The sequence below is a fragment of the Ammospiza nelsoni genome, chromosome Z (assembly GCF_027579445.1).
Source record: "Ammospiza nelsoni isolate bAmmNel1 chromosome Z, bAmmNel1.pri, whole genome shotgun sequence".
Classification (NCBI taxonomy): domain Eukaryota; kingdom Metazoa; phylum Chordata; class Aves; order Passeriformes; family Passerellidae; genus Ammospiza; species Ammospiza nelsoni.
In genome coordinates this window covers 13,325,404-13,340,010 of record NC_080669.1, presented here as the reverse complement: position 1 = coordinate 13,340,010, position 14,607 = coordinate 13,325,404, and positions in this window count along the sequence as shown.

Below are 14,607 nucleotides of genomic sequence, written 5' to 3'. Positions count from 1 at the left end.
GTATTAACACTTCATGCACCTCCTGCATTGCTTTGGAGGGTAAAAAACCCACTTAGAAAGGCATAGATGTGATGACATCCTAGCTGTGCCTGGAGCAAATTTCTCCTCCTCACAAACAAGATTTGCATGCCCCAGCAAAGGGAAAATAAAATATAAACATTAATAGATGCTACAGAGAAACCTGTGGGGATAGTACCTCTTAGCACAAGCTAAATATATACCTAAAAATGTGCAGTTAAATATCCAGTTTGGACTTGTTATATCTTATGCATGGTGCATGAAAAAATTCTTAAAATTTTAAACAATAATCAAAACTTTTTATTTTTATTATGTTACAGCAATAACTTAGAGATGCATTCCTTTGCAAGAGATGTTTTAGTTTTGCTTTTAAAGAAATTCCACAAAGAAATTACAAAAAAATAATGTGGAGAGCAAAAAGAAAATGTTTTACCACAAGAAAGTATTTTTTTTGTAACCTCTGCTGTATACAAATCTCTCCCATTCTCTTAAAAAAAAAAAAAAAAAAGAGTCAGAAACATGCTGCAACTTCATCCCTTCACAACTTTGTCTCTCTGAAAGCCCTAGTGCCATGCATGAACAAATACCATAGCACTTTAATTACTGATAACAAAAAACAGGGAGGGTTTTTTTAATGAATTAAAAACTCGTAAAAAGAAATAATCAGAGTTATAACAATAATCTAAGCCAAATTCACTGGCATTTAAGTGAGTAGGGGAACATTGCTGCAGCCATAAAAACAACATTTATTTGTTCAGGTGCTAAACTGAAGCTGAAGATACCTGCACAGCATTTTTCATTGAGTACCAAAACATTAGGCAGATATTTCAGAAAATTCACCTAGAAGAAAATTTCATTTAAAATATTTGCCAAATACTGAAAATTTGATTCTAAAAGTTGTTGAAACAGGAAACAAAGGCATCATGTTATCCCTACATCCACTTTCAGCTGACTTAACACCTTAAAAATTATGTAAATAATTACAGCAAATACAGTTTAGCATGCTTATAAGGTGGTTTTGCCCTTACGATTTGGGCAAAAGAAAAACCAAACAAAAAATAACCAACCAGAAAAATATAACCAAAAAAGCAAATGGAAAAAGAAACAACCAAAACCCCCACCCTCAAATTGCAAATAACAAGCAATTTTGAAGAACCAATATGTTCCATGAAGGAATCAAAAGCAGCAAAGAAAGATCCACTTTGTGAATCAATTGCCTGCTCTAAATAGGTCAGGCAGATACGGTCACAAGTCCCATCTCCTGTTCCCTACCACTTGAATGTAGAATATAATTTTCTCAATCTAGTCGTAAATTATGGCTGACTTTAAAACAATAGCAATCAAGCTAGACTTTCATATATGTTCAGTACTTATCGGTGCCATCTAAAAAATTCAGTGTCTGCACCAATCTGTGCTTGAATGCCAGCAGTTATTTGTAGGGAAAATACTTAGGTATAAAGGTACCAGTAGATAAAGGTACCAGTGGATAACTGTGGATCCCTTTAGTTGAAGCAAAGCTGGGTTCTTGTTCTACATTTTAAGAACTTTTACTTGGTGAAAGGGAGAGTTTTCTACACATTTTGCAATTATTATCAATTAGAAACTTAAAGTGCAAGTATTTTGGTTTTTTCCCATTCTTTCCTCTTCATTCTCAGTATGCTATACTTACTGTTACTGGCAAACACAAAATAGGCTGGAAAAGAAATTTTGTATTTAATAAGAATGAAGAGTTGAGGAGAAGCTATGATAATAACAACGTACTCAAGCAACAAGCTTTTCAGAAAGCAAATTACTATGATAGATAACATTGATATTTAATTATAGAATAATACATAAATGCTCTTTTCATTTTTTACTGTAGTTCACTCTACCCCATGTGGACATTCCTGAACACCATTAATCCCAATGCCAATATATTCGATAGATCTTTTAATTTTCACTTATGCTAAAGCAGCCAGGCCAAAGCAGACCTGTGTTTTGTCAAGGGATTCGCTTGAATCATGTTAGTCTGAACATGTGGCTTTCACTTCTGTATTTAAGATTATTGCTCATAACCAGTCTGCCCTGCTGGGCTGCAATTCGGGATTTATTGTATGCCCTCAAGAAAACATTTACGGTTTCCAAGGGTCGCTGCTGTGGTTGTTAAGCCCCAGCAGACAAGAAAAGGCTTGCAGTATCTGTTAAAGAGATGTGCTGATTTGTGTGGACACCACTCTGTAGTTATAAAACACATATGTATCAGCAAATTTTATTATTATGAAAAAAAAGGCCAACCACAGCAGGCACTAAACTGGATATAGAGAAGCCCAAAGTTTCAAGGTGTAACAATAATTGTACAAAGCTATTTGGTAGAAGTTAACTTTAGTTCATTGTCCTGAAAGTTGGCTGTGTTATCAACTAAGACCAAACAACTTCATCTCTAAGACAAAAAAAAAAATGGCTAGTAGTATATGTCAATATATTTTAAATATTTTCTTGTAAATGAAAGCTGTGTTCTATAATCAGATCTGTAGAAACAGAAATAGCGAGAGATGTCTCCCTATACAATGCACCTAAATCCACCTGTTTTCTCAATTCTTTATGTGTTGATGTAGCGCTACTGAAACCCAGAAATTAAGCAGTTCAGGTAAATGCAACCAGCACGCGATTCAGCAGTTTTGACAGAATATACTCAATACAAAATTGAACTAATGACTTTAAATTATGGATCTCCTAAATATATAATTTTTAGTATTGCTTCTTAAGAACAAATTCTCTCAGTAGTGGTTCGGCACAGATTCTCCTCTTACGAATGAAGTATGAAACGAAGCTTAAATGAGCCCCAGCTACTCATTGCCCAGGAATGACATGAAAATAGTATAAAGTGAACTTTGCACTTGACAAACACAAGAGGGTGCAAACATTAATGCTCATGATTTTCTCATGAGTTCCATGAAGATTTTTTGCAAGAACTAAGAGCCAATATCAAGATATCTTCCATTACATTAATTTATGAACATTTACATATTTTTCTGTCAATTTCTAGCACTGTTTTACAGGCCTTTAAAGGCAAAACTTATTTCACAAGAAGATAATTAACTAATGGAAATTCTCTTGAATTAATTTGAAAGTTGCTTATGAGAAAAATATACTTCAGAGATATCATGTCTTGACTTATTAGTTGCTTAATGATGACTTTTAAAATAAGAATTGAAAGCAGTTTCAGGCAGCAGTGAAGTCAGCATGTTGCAATAAGAGGAGAGTGTTTTTTAAAATCTATCTCCTCCTTTACTCCATGGTTAGGATTTTTGTTCTGCCTCTTTCCTCCTCCACTCCTCCCTCCTCCCTCTCCTGCCCCACTTCTCTTGTTTCCTGCTTGTTTTGTGATTTGTTACTGAAGGTTGAAATAAATTGATAATACTTACACAAGGACATTTCTCTAGGCCTGAGGCACTTGCAAAAAGATTTGAAGCATGCAGGGAGAAAAAAGCATCTTCCAGATCTTTGTACCAGTCAGAAACCAATGAATATACATATGTTCTTACAATTTTTTGAATCCACCTGTACATTTTGAAGCTGTACTGATTTGCAGCATTTACAGAGATCCAGGCTAATTATTGTAGAAAGGAATTGATACATCTGGCAATGATACAATGGATTACACTTGAATTTTTCAGGGATGCAAAATATTAACTTAATGATTTTGGACATACTGAGAGCCTCAGATAAAAAAAAAAAAAAAAAAAAAAAAAGAAATGGCCAAGGAGTGAATACACTAAGCTCTATGGGAAAATTTCCTCTCTTTTATGTATTCTTGGGCCGTTCTTGGCCAGTATTCTTGCCCATTTAGATTTTGGCTTTGCAGAACCATAAGCAAGGGTAGCTGAAAAGGTTGAGCTGACATCCATTAATTCTGGAAAGAATTCTAGTGTGATTTTTCTCCTTTCTGCAAAACAGCAAGGAATTTAGCAAGTATTAGGAAGTAATACATTCAATCAAAATGAATAACAAATGGTTATCATCATCCATTACTTTATTATTTTAATGGAAGATGCATAGACCTTTTTCTTCTTTTTTTATCTGTATTTTTTATTTAAAATTTCTAAATGGTCTTAAAAAAAGGTAAACACTGATAACATAATTCTTGCATGGTTTCAAAATGTTTCTGCATGTTTTATACAGGGAACACAAAAATACACTTAAAAAAGAGAATAAAAGATAATAACAGAGAATTTCTGTTTGCATATAGTACCCAAGCAGTAGAGGCATTACTTTTTTGCATTAAAAAAAAAAAAGATTGAAAAGGAATGTAGTGAAAAAAGGGTTCTATATCTCAGCACGTAGATACAAAAATGCCACAGTGCATTCACAGAAAATATAAGGAAAAAACCCATCTGAATCAAATTTTACAGAGAAATATTTGAAACCATAATATCAGAAAGTCTGTCAAGCCTGAAAAGAGAGCAAATTGTATCCTATTTGAAAGAACACATAAATGTGATAATATGCTCAGAGGCCAACCTTAGGATAACCATATAGTAGTTAGCAACACCTCACATCATCAAAACATAGCCATTAATTCCACCTGCTCTATGTCTATGACAGTAAGTAAAATTAATGGTGACTTAAAATAATAAAACGCATCCATGAAAAGATCCGGAAATGCCACAAGTTTTACATCACCAAGACTAGATTTACTTTGTAAGAATGAACCACATTCTTACAATGTAGTTAAGTAGCAATGCAAAAAAATCCCAACAAAACAAGGTATGTTTAACACAACACGGTGACAGTTTATGCATTCACTAAGATATAAATTATTCCCATTCTTCAGCTCAAAATGTTACTCAGTCATGGTGTTCAAAAAGAGAGGGCTTGCAACAAGCTCAAAATGCAAGTAGAGTTTTATTACCACTTCACTGTGCTGAGTAAGTGATTGCACAGGAGGAAGCCACGAGAGGAGGTAGCAGCATGAGAAATGATGAATGCTAAGTTGCTTTGTCATTAGAATGAAAACACTTATAGAAACAAATTCTGGTAAGATCCGCCTCTGAGACTTCAACTTTTTTTTAATGTAGTCATTTTTATTTTAGGTAGTCACTTTTTTTTTGTTTGTTTGGGTTTTTGGTCGGAGTGTTTTGTGTGTCTGTGTGCGTGCTTGTTGTTTGTTAGGGGTGCTTTTTATTAACTGTAGTTTCACACTGCAAGTCATGAAAGGCTCCAAGTCATCAAACAGATGAGTATGCCACGAATGTCTGGAGTTACACTGCCACTTTTTACAAGACAGAAGGCCCTAGAATTTCTAAGTACAGAATACTTAAAAATCAGTAGCACAATCAAAAGATGTTGGGGAGAAAACTATAAAAATACTCAGTCTAATTAGTACCACAAAACTAGTTTTCTATTCTGTAAGACTGTAAATGGCCAGGTACAATAAGAAAAATAGTTCTTTTAACTTATATTCTATAGTCAAACTATATTTTATAGTTTAAACTATATTCCATAGTTTTTTTAAAATTTCATTTATTAATTTATTTTTAAAGAGGATGATGATATTGCATTATGAGATAATGGAAACGTAATGATATTAATAACAATATTATCAGTTTCTGCTCCTTCGGTCTAGCTATTTAAATAAGTTTTTAACTAAAAAATTATAGTACCCTAAAGGAGTGTAATATTCCCCTCATTTAGGAAGGCTAACATTGCAACTAACTCTATGTCAGCTAGGCTGGGCAGAAAGGCAGAGGGAAGAAGGATAACACAACTTTGTCTTTGGATCCAACTGATGATGTCACAGACTAAGAAAATTTAAAAGTTAAGCTAGAACCAGTGAAAACAGGTTTGCCTTATAAATGTGATACTACCCACTAGGATAAATAATGCAAACACTCTAATTAATTGATCTAGCATTTTTTTCAGTCTATCACTACAAAAGCCAGTGTGCTGGTATCAGCTAAAGTTAATTTCTTTCACAGTGGCTGGTGCAGGCCTGTGTTTTGGATTTGTGCTGAACACAAGACTGATAGCACAGAGACGTTTTGCTACTGCTGAGCAGGGCTTACACAGAGCCAAGGCCTTTTCTGCTTTTGTATTTCCACCCTGACGAGGGAGCTTGGGGTGCCTCGGAGGGTGGGAGGTGACCCAGCTGACAAAAGGGATATTCCAGAGCATCTGACATCATGGTCAGCACATAAAGTGGTGACTTAATTCCTTCGTTTGCTTGTGTGTACAACCTGCCTTCCCTATTAAACAGTCTTTATCTCAACCCATACTTTTTCTGGCTTTTACCCCTCCAGTTTTCTCCGTGATCCTGCTGAGTGAGAGAGCTTCTGTGTGGGCTTTGGCTGCTGGCCGGGGTTAAATCCTAACACCTAGCTTTACAGAAATTGCTAGCATGGAAACTATCTGGTAGTCAAGGGGATTTCAGCATTTGGAAGAGGCTGTCATGTGATCGTAAGCTGAAATAACACTTTAAGCTGAAATAACTTTCTAATTTGGGTAATTTGAAGATCTCAGCAGTGTGTGAGCATGACAGACACAACCAAATCACTGTTCACCAATAGTGCTTCAGTGCATGAGAGAACAGGTAGTCATTTCTGCAAGAGAAACATCTCTATTTGCTCCTTTCAGCAGTGATATACCGGTTTTCTATCATGAGTTAAATTCCCACGTTAAGTTTTATTGCTGCTTTTTCTAATACAATTTCCCTGCTGCAACAATTACATAGGTCAGATGTTTCAAAAGAAGATGAGGCTAAGTTACTGACTGCAATTAGAAATAACCAGCCCGCACTGAAAATTAATTTCTATGCCAGTGAAAGGTGGCTTTAGTCCCAGATACACAGCATATGCAAAACGATATGTCAGAAAAGCAGAAAAATGCATACAGAATATCAGAATAAATATTTCCTAGCAGAGTGCTCACATTACCTGAGGGCTCGGCTCACTTTAAGCCAACACAGATGCTTTTCCTTGAACTCTCCGGGTGCATTCCCATGTTGTTGTGTTTGTCAGCTAAAGCATTCATGCCTCCAAACAAAGAGACAGATTTGAGGATTAATATGACTGAAAGGTCTTGGTTTTTTCTTTCATCAGCTTAGTTTATGACCAAATCAATTTCCTATATCAAGCTCACCCAGCAGCTGCATGAGCTCCTTTTAATGGCAACATGCAAGCAACTGCAGGGCCTTGGAGGACTAATCCCCCTTTATAACTGAAGAAAAGCAGCACCAATGAAGAGCTGGCATCTCTCTGTTGACTACAATAATGGAAAATAGCCCAAGCACATAAAATTGATGCCCTCTTATAGACTGCATGAGTGAGTCTCTCTCTACATATATATATAAACATCTCTCCCTCTTTTTGGACTCCAAGTGGTTAACTTTAAAAGAGGTAAGCACAGATTACACCATTATTCCATTTCCACTTATCAAAGAAAAAAAAATGCCTTCCACTTTATTTGTGTGGGATCTTATTTTTAAATTATAAAATTAGTGAACAATACAAAGTTTACAGCTGTTCCTTACACTGTTTAGAGCGTAAAAATATTTCCTCAACAATGATACTTTAATTTGGTATGACGATGTCTTTAAAAGATGCCTGCTTCTTTTCTCCTCCTAACAAATTCTGTAAAAAAACCCTGGCATGGATTTTCCCAGTCTATCTTTTATTTAGAAGGCTAAGTTACGCAGATTTAATTTTCTTTCCTCTGAAAAAAAATATGTAACCATTTATTGGGCTGCTTCAAATAATTTTTAGGTAATTTTATCAGTCTTTCTTGACTTTATAAACTAACATAATTCTCCCAATATTTCCTCCCTCCTTGACATACAATTTTCTAGGAAGACTAGGCCTTCTAGAGCTAAGTCCATGTAGACAGAGGATTTTGGCACTCTTTCAGATTTTCCAAATCTTTTAGCAGTTGTGCCAAATTGCTTTTTATATAAAGAGTGCATTGTCCTCTAGTTGTGAAAAAAACAGGAAAGACAAGTAACACAACATCCTTACATATAAATTTTAAATCCATTAGTACTAGACCCTTTATTTAGTGTATCACAGGACTACCTTGGTGTCTAGGTTAACAGTTTTCTACTAATGAGATCCTCGAGATCTCACCCCACTCTAATCCAGAGAACTGGTCTAAGTAATACACACACATATGCATACAAAGCAATCCATTTCAACCTGACATGAAAAACCTCTGAAAGAAAGAACCCACCATCAAGAAATGTATAGGTAACACCAAGTTGCATGGTGCAGTCAACAACCTCAAAAGAAGCAATTCCAATCCTTCAACTGTCAAGGGACCTTGACAGTTTTGAGAGGTGGGCCTGTGTGAACCTCATGAACTTCAAGGACAAGAGGTCCTACACCTGGCTGAGGGCAATCTAAAGCCCAAATCAGGCTGTCAGGAGAATGAATCGAAAAATGGGTTGAGAAATTGATCCCTGGACATAGTGATATTGGTGGCTGCGAGCTTAATCAAGTGCACCAACATCCCAGAAAGGCAACTGCATCCTGGTCTGCATCAACAGAAGTGTGACCAGAGGGTTGAGGGTGGTCATTCTCCTCATCTGTTCTGCTCTCTAGAGACAACACTTGTAGTAACACATCCAGCCCTGGGGCCCCCTAAATAAGAATTTGGACCTACTGAAGCAAGTCCAGAGAAGGCCACAGAGATGCTTGGAGACCTGGACCATCTCCACTATGAAAACAGGCTGAGAGAGATAGGGTTGTTGGACATGAAAAGATGGTTGATGGAGAAGTCTTCATGGAGACCTTAGAGCAGCTTTCCAGTACCCAAAGGGGGCCTGCATGAAAGCTGAAGAGGGACGTTTTACAAGGGCATGTAGTGAGAAAATAAGGGGAAAAGCTTCAAACTGGAACAGAGTAGGTTTAAATTAAATATAAGACAGAAATTTTTGACCATGAGGCTGGTGGGACACTGGGGCAGGTTACACAGAGATCTTGTGGAGGCTCATCCCTGCAAGTGCTCAAGGCCAGGCAGGATGTCAATCTGAGCAACTTGGTCTTGTAAAAGGTGTCCCTGACCCTGGCAGGTGAGTTGGAATTAGATGATCTCTAAGGCTCCTTCCAAACCTCCGGCAGTCTGACTTGCCACCACTGCAGAATCTGTCAGCAGAAGTTAGGTTACCAATAATAAAGGACTGGTTGATAGATTTATCCAAAAAGCAAAAGATTTAATAATAACAAAAATAACAAACACCAGAAGGCGAACAGCAGATGAACAACCATGGGATAAAACCAAAGGACCTTGAACTGGGGTAGGTAGGGTATGTAAGGTTAAAGGTTATAAAGTTAGGTAAAAAGGGGAGTTTAAAACTGAGGGTGCAATAAGAGGTGTGGATTAAGAACATGTAAAACATTGCAGAAGGAGTACAACCAAAAGGAACAAGGAGAACCATGAACTTTCCAGAACGGCAACCTTATTAAGAGACCTCAATTACCGCTTCTTCTCCCATCAATCAGTGATGTACGAGCCTCGCTCGCCCTAACATGAGCATTAGTTTTGCTGACTACAGGCTTGTTTCCCAAGGCCTGAGACTGATATCCTCAGACAGCTTTAATCCTACATCCCCATTTGCTCTTTCTATGAGCATAGCACTTAACAAATTCTTAAACATTTTCAGCATTGTAACCAAACAATCAAGGTAATAAAGATAGTATGGCAACTACAGTATTAACAATAAGAGTTTCTCTTGATTATGGAAAGCATGTAACTTGGGAGTTTCCGGTTTTTTAACAATGTGTGAATCCAGTCTTTTCCTTAAACTATTTGCAGTTTCTTAACCTCTTCCTTTGGCATGTTTATGCTGTGATAAATAGACTCCCTATGATCAAAGAGATTCATGCAACACATGCCTCTGAATTCCTCACAACCATGGCCACTTGCTAGCAACAGGAAATCAATGGCTGCTCCATTCTGTGAGGTTGAATGCCTGATGCTGTGAACATCTGTGAGCAGCTCACTGAGGGCGATTGATGTAGTACTGGTTTGCCTACTCAGCAGACATCCAATTCCCTCTTGTTGTTTTAATGCTTTGGCTGCAGCTACCCATGGCAGTAGCACAGACATTACAATTTTAGTTGACCTGGTCCAAAAGGTAATTTTATCATCACAAATCTTTTCAAATCAGTGAGTATATATTTTTAATCTGGCCAATTTTCCTTTATGTGCCATTGTAATGCTGGGTGTTAGCACTGTAAGTCACCCCAAGCAGCATGGGAAAGCTTTGGTATGTGATGGGAATGCTGACCAAGCCCTATCCCTGCAGGTTAAGAAGATACCAGGTGGAAGTTAGATGGGGTGGCTACTGGACCAGGACAAGACAGAAGAAGTGTTATTACACCACAAACTTTGATTTTTGTACAGCTGATTGCATAGGGAAACATCTCATCTCACTATATCTTCATCCGTTAAATTTTTAGGTTTCATTACTTTTCTAATCGGTTTTGTGTCTTTCATAAAATAAAGTTTCAGACAATAATCCATTTTTGGTGAGCCAAGTAGTTCCAATTCTTGCAGCTCCTGAAGTGCATGTGGGAGTTTCCAGGTCCAATAGTCCCAGGTGTCTACAGGATTACATATTTTTGTGATTTTAGGATTGTTTTCCTGTAGGGTACAGATGCCATCCTCAGGTATTGGCCACATATCTGCAGGTAACCCAACTAGGCAGGTAGATAAAGGGTCCCCTGGCTGGCTATTGAAAGGCACATCATGTCCTGTTTTGTTATGTTTGCTAGCATGACAAAGATGTTTTGGTTTTGGTTGTGGGACAAGCCAATGACTTCCTATAACGATAGCATTTAAGAAACTACAAAAAACGAACAAAGAATTTTTAAACATCAGGTCCTTCTCTGGTCTTGTTCTGATATTTTCTTCAGAACTGACTTCTGGAGGCATAGAGGATTCCCTTAGCAGTTGGAGATGAGGCGTGATGTTTGCAGCTGGAATCCATCAGGGTCTTTATCTGTGGAGACAAAAGCAAACCCCCTTCCCCAAGTGATAAGTGGGAAAGGTTCTAGGATATGACTAGTTTCTGGATCTTTAATTAACACAGGTGGTCTCTCTTTTATTTTTGCTTATGTGGTATTTGAAAAATGCCTCACAATTAGTGGATTGGGCTCAATTAATGAATTGAGAAATTTAGAAAATTGAAGACACACACTGCCTTACTGAGCCTTTCAGATATTGCTAAGGTTTCCATTCCCCTTTTTAGGTTTTCTAAACGTGTTTTATGAGACTTATGTGTTCTTTCAATGATGGATTGGCTCGTAGAAAAATATGGAATTCCAGTAGAATGTTTGATACTCAATGCATTAAGAAATTGTTGCAATCTCTGTGAGGTACAAGTAGGGCCATTATCTGTTTTTATTTCTTGGGGAGCCCTTAATGTGGAGAAGGCCTGTAGGAAGTGTTTTGTTACATCTCTCACCTTTTCTCCACTATGAGCTGAAGCAAAGATTGCTCCTGAAAATGTATCTATGAATACATGTATGTATTTAAATCACCCAAAAGATGGATGGCGTGTAACATCTACTTGCCGTACTTCCAAGTTGTTTAGTCTTGTTCACTCCTCCTCCTATTGAAGGTAGGGAGTGTTTGTGGCAATCTGGGCAGAAGTTCGTTATTATCTTTGCCTGGTCTTTGCTGATGGTAAACATAGGCATTAGTGCAGGGGTACTCTGATGAAAAAGTGGGTGGCTTAGACAAGCTTGTTCAAAAATATTTGGCAGTGTGGTTTGAATGGACATTGTGAGGTGGTCTGCAGATGTGTTACCTTCTGCAATGAAACAGGTAAGGAAGTGTATGGGAACAAGCATGCATTATAACATCAGGCTGCTGTCTAAAAGAAAGGATGAAAGTACTTTAAGTAAACTATACAGTTTTTCATTGGATACAGCCTTTAAAAGAGAATTTTCCGCTCTCTCCACAACACCTGCAACTAAAAAGGATCTGAAATCAAAGGAATTGTAAACTTGGAAAATACTTGGACTACAGCAGCCAATTAAATGATTTGTAGTGAACCTTCTATAATTTCGATGTCAGACTCCCTTTCTTTGGTCTTGGGATTCTGCCAGGTTATTGCAGACTTTTGGGATTTCCCTGAGCCATCTGTAAAAAAGGTAATAGTGTTAAGAGGAAGAAAACTTGTCAGTGGTTTTAGGATTAACTCAAAACATGAATGTAACAATCTATGATTTGGATAATGAACGAAAATTTGTCCTGTGAAATTAACTAAGGCATACTATATACAATGAGACTGTTGTATTAACCAATTTAAATAATTAGAAGTTGTAGGTAAAAGGATAACTGAGAAATCTTTTCCAGAAAGGGAAAGTAAGCAAGATCTAGATTCAAATCTTTCAGAATTAATTGAGACATAATTTCAGGTGGGGTAGTATGGTTTTCCTAAGTGGTGGGACAAAAAAATCTGTTCTAAAATTAACAAAGGATCATAAACACTAGGGTCCCACTGGAAAATTAAACCATATAGTCAGGGGCTTTCTCCTAAAATAGCAAAAAAATAAGGTAAATCAGGGTTAATCTGATGGGCTTGACACGTCTGGATAGTCTGTAAAACTTTACCAAGTGCACCTTGAGCTTCTGTTGTTAAATGCCTTGGTGAGTTTAAAACTGTGTCCCCTTTAAACAACTCAAATAATGGTGCAAGATCTTCATCTGTAATTCCTAATAATGGTCTAATACAATTGATGGTACCTAAAAGCTTCTGCACATTATGGAGTGTCTTGGGATTGTCTCTTAGTTGTTGAATAGTTTGTTCTCTTATTTGGAATCCTAAATATTTCCATGGCGAAGGTTGTAGGATTTTTGCTTCTGTGATGGTGAATCCTGCATCTTGAATGGCTGCAATTACTGCATTTGAAGTGATATCCATGTAGTCATACACCAATGTTTCAGGATATCTCTTTCTGATGGGGGTAAGAATCCTGGCAACATACCATTGATAAACTGTGGAAGAATCTTTCATGTCTTGGGGCAAAACATTCTAGTGGTATCTCTGTAAAGGGGCTTGTCTGTTGTAGGATGGTATTGAAAAGGCAAACCGTGGGGCATAAATTGGGAGCAAAAGGATACTAAAAAAGCAGTATTTAGAACCAATAATGACTGCTTTCCAGTCTCTAGGTCACATAACTGGGTATGGAAGACCATAACTAGGGTTGGAGAGTGCCCATCTCTCAGATGACATCATTACTTTAGTCCACGTGGCAAAGGCACTTGTATGATTTGGCTGTGGTAACAAATATGCCTGAGCAATAATCAGTCTTTCAGGCATAAAACAAAGGGGAACAGGGCTTGTGGCGAAAGCAGTGATCTTCTGTGACAAAGTGACAGTGAGGACAGAAAGGAAAACAAAAAAATCATTTGGTTATATGTTTGCTTTTAGCAAGAACTAAAAACTCACGTGGCTGTTGTTCTGGTCCCTGCTGACTTGTCCTGATGAGACAGGTTTTGGAGTTTGGAAGCATCACTGATTCTGCTGTGGCCAGCTCTAATCTGGTACCTGGAGGCATGATGGTTGGGAGACTGGAGAGGATATGCTGCAGCTCTGGACTTCCTGGTCTGCAGTGGTTTCTGATACAGGTGACAGGACTCCTTGTGTCCTCACAGGCTGCTGTCCTGTGCTCTGCTGTCTGCAGTTTCCCTGTTGGTGGTTGCAGCCTCCCTGCTTTGCATAAAATCTATTATCACAGTAAAACTGTTTCCCACAGCCACGAGTCTTAAACAGTGGTCTGGGCTTATGCTGAGAACAGTCTCTTGCAAAATGTCCTTCCTCCCCACACTTGTAGCACACCTTGGAGGATCCCTGGCTTTGCTGTTTTTTGGAATCTGCCTGAATAGCAGTGAGTGCTTGAGTAAGAGCTTGTTCTTGCAACTGAGCTGAGCGCTCTGGGGTGGCAAATCTGTGGCAGGCTTGGATCATTTGTGCGATGGTGGGCTCTGGCTCGGGTCCTAAAGAGCACAGCATCTGTCTGCACTTGGCGTTAGCATTTTCAACTGCCAGGCTCTTGAACACCTCGTCCAAAACAAACTGCTGATCTAGGGCGAGCTTTAGCCTGTCCAGAAATTTCATATAGGGCTCAAAAGGCCCCTGCTTTATATCAGCAAAATTTAAACTAGGTTTGCTGCCATCAGGCGCTTGTAAAAGAGCCATTCTAGCTGCGTCCTTGATATCATTGAGGACTGCTTGAGGAAGATTTTCTGCCTGATCATTCTGGTTCATGTGAGCCCCCTCCCCAGCTAGATGAGCCATAGTTAAAACTGCTCCTGTAGCTACTCGTGTTTGGTCCCCTGCATAATCTTTTACCAATTGATTTAACAGTCTTTTCCATCTCATTTCCCATAGGGCATACTCAGATGGGGACAATAAAGTGGTCATGATGTATTTTATGTCATGTGGTGTTAACACATGGGCAGAAAAGGTGGCTAACATAAGGCTTCTAAAGTATAACGACTCCCTCCCATGCTCTTGTGATGGTTTCCATTGTTCTTTGACCTCCCTACAGGCTATGGGTTCCCATCTAGGGTTGACACCCCTCCTTCCATACTGCACAGGCATCATAG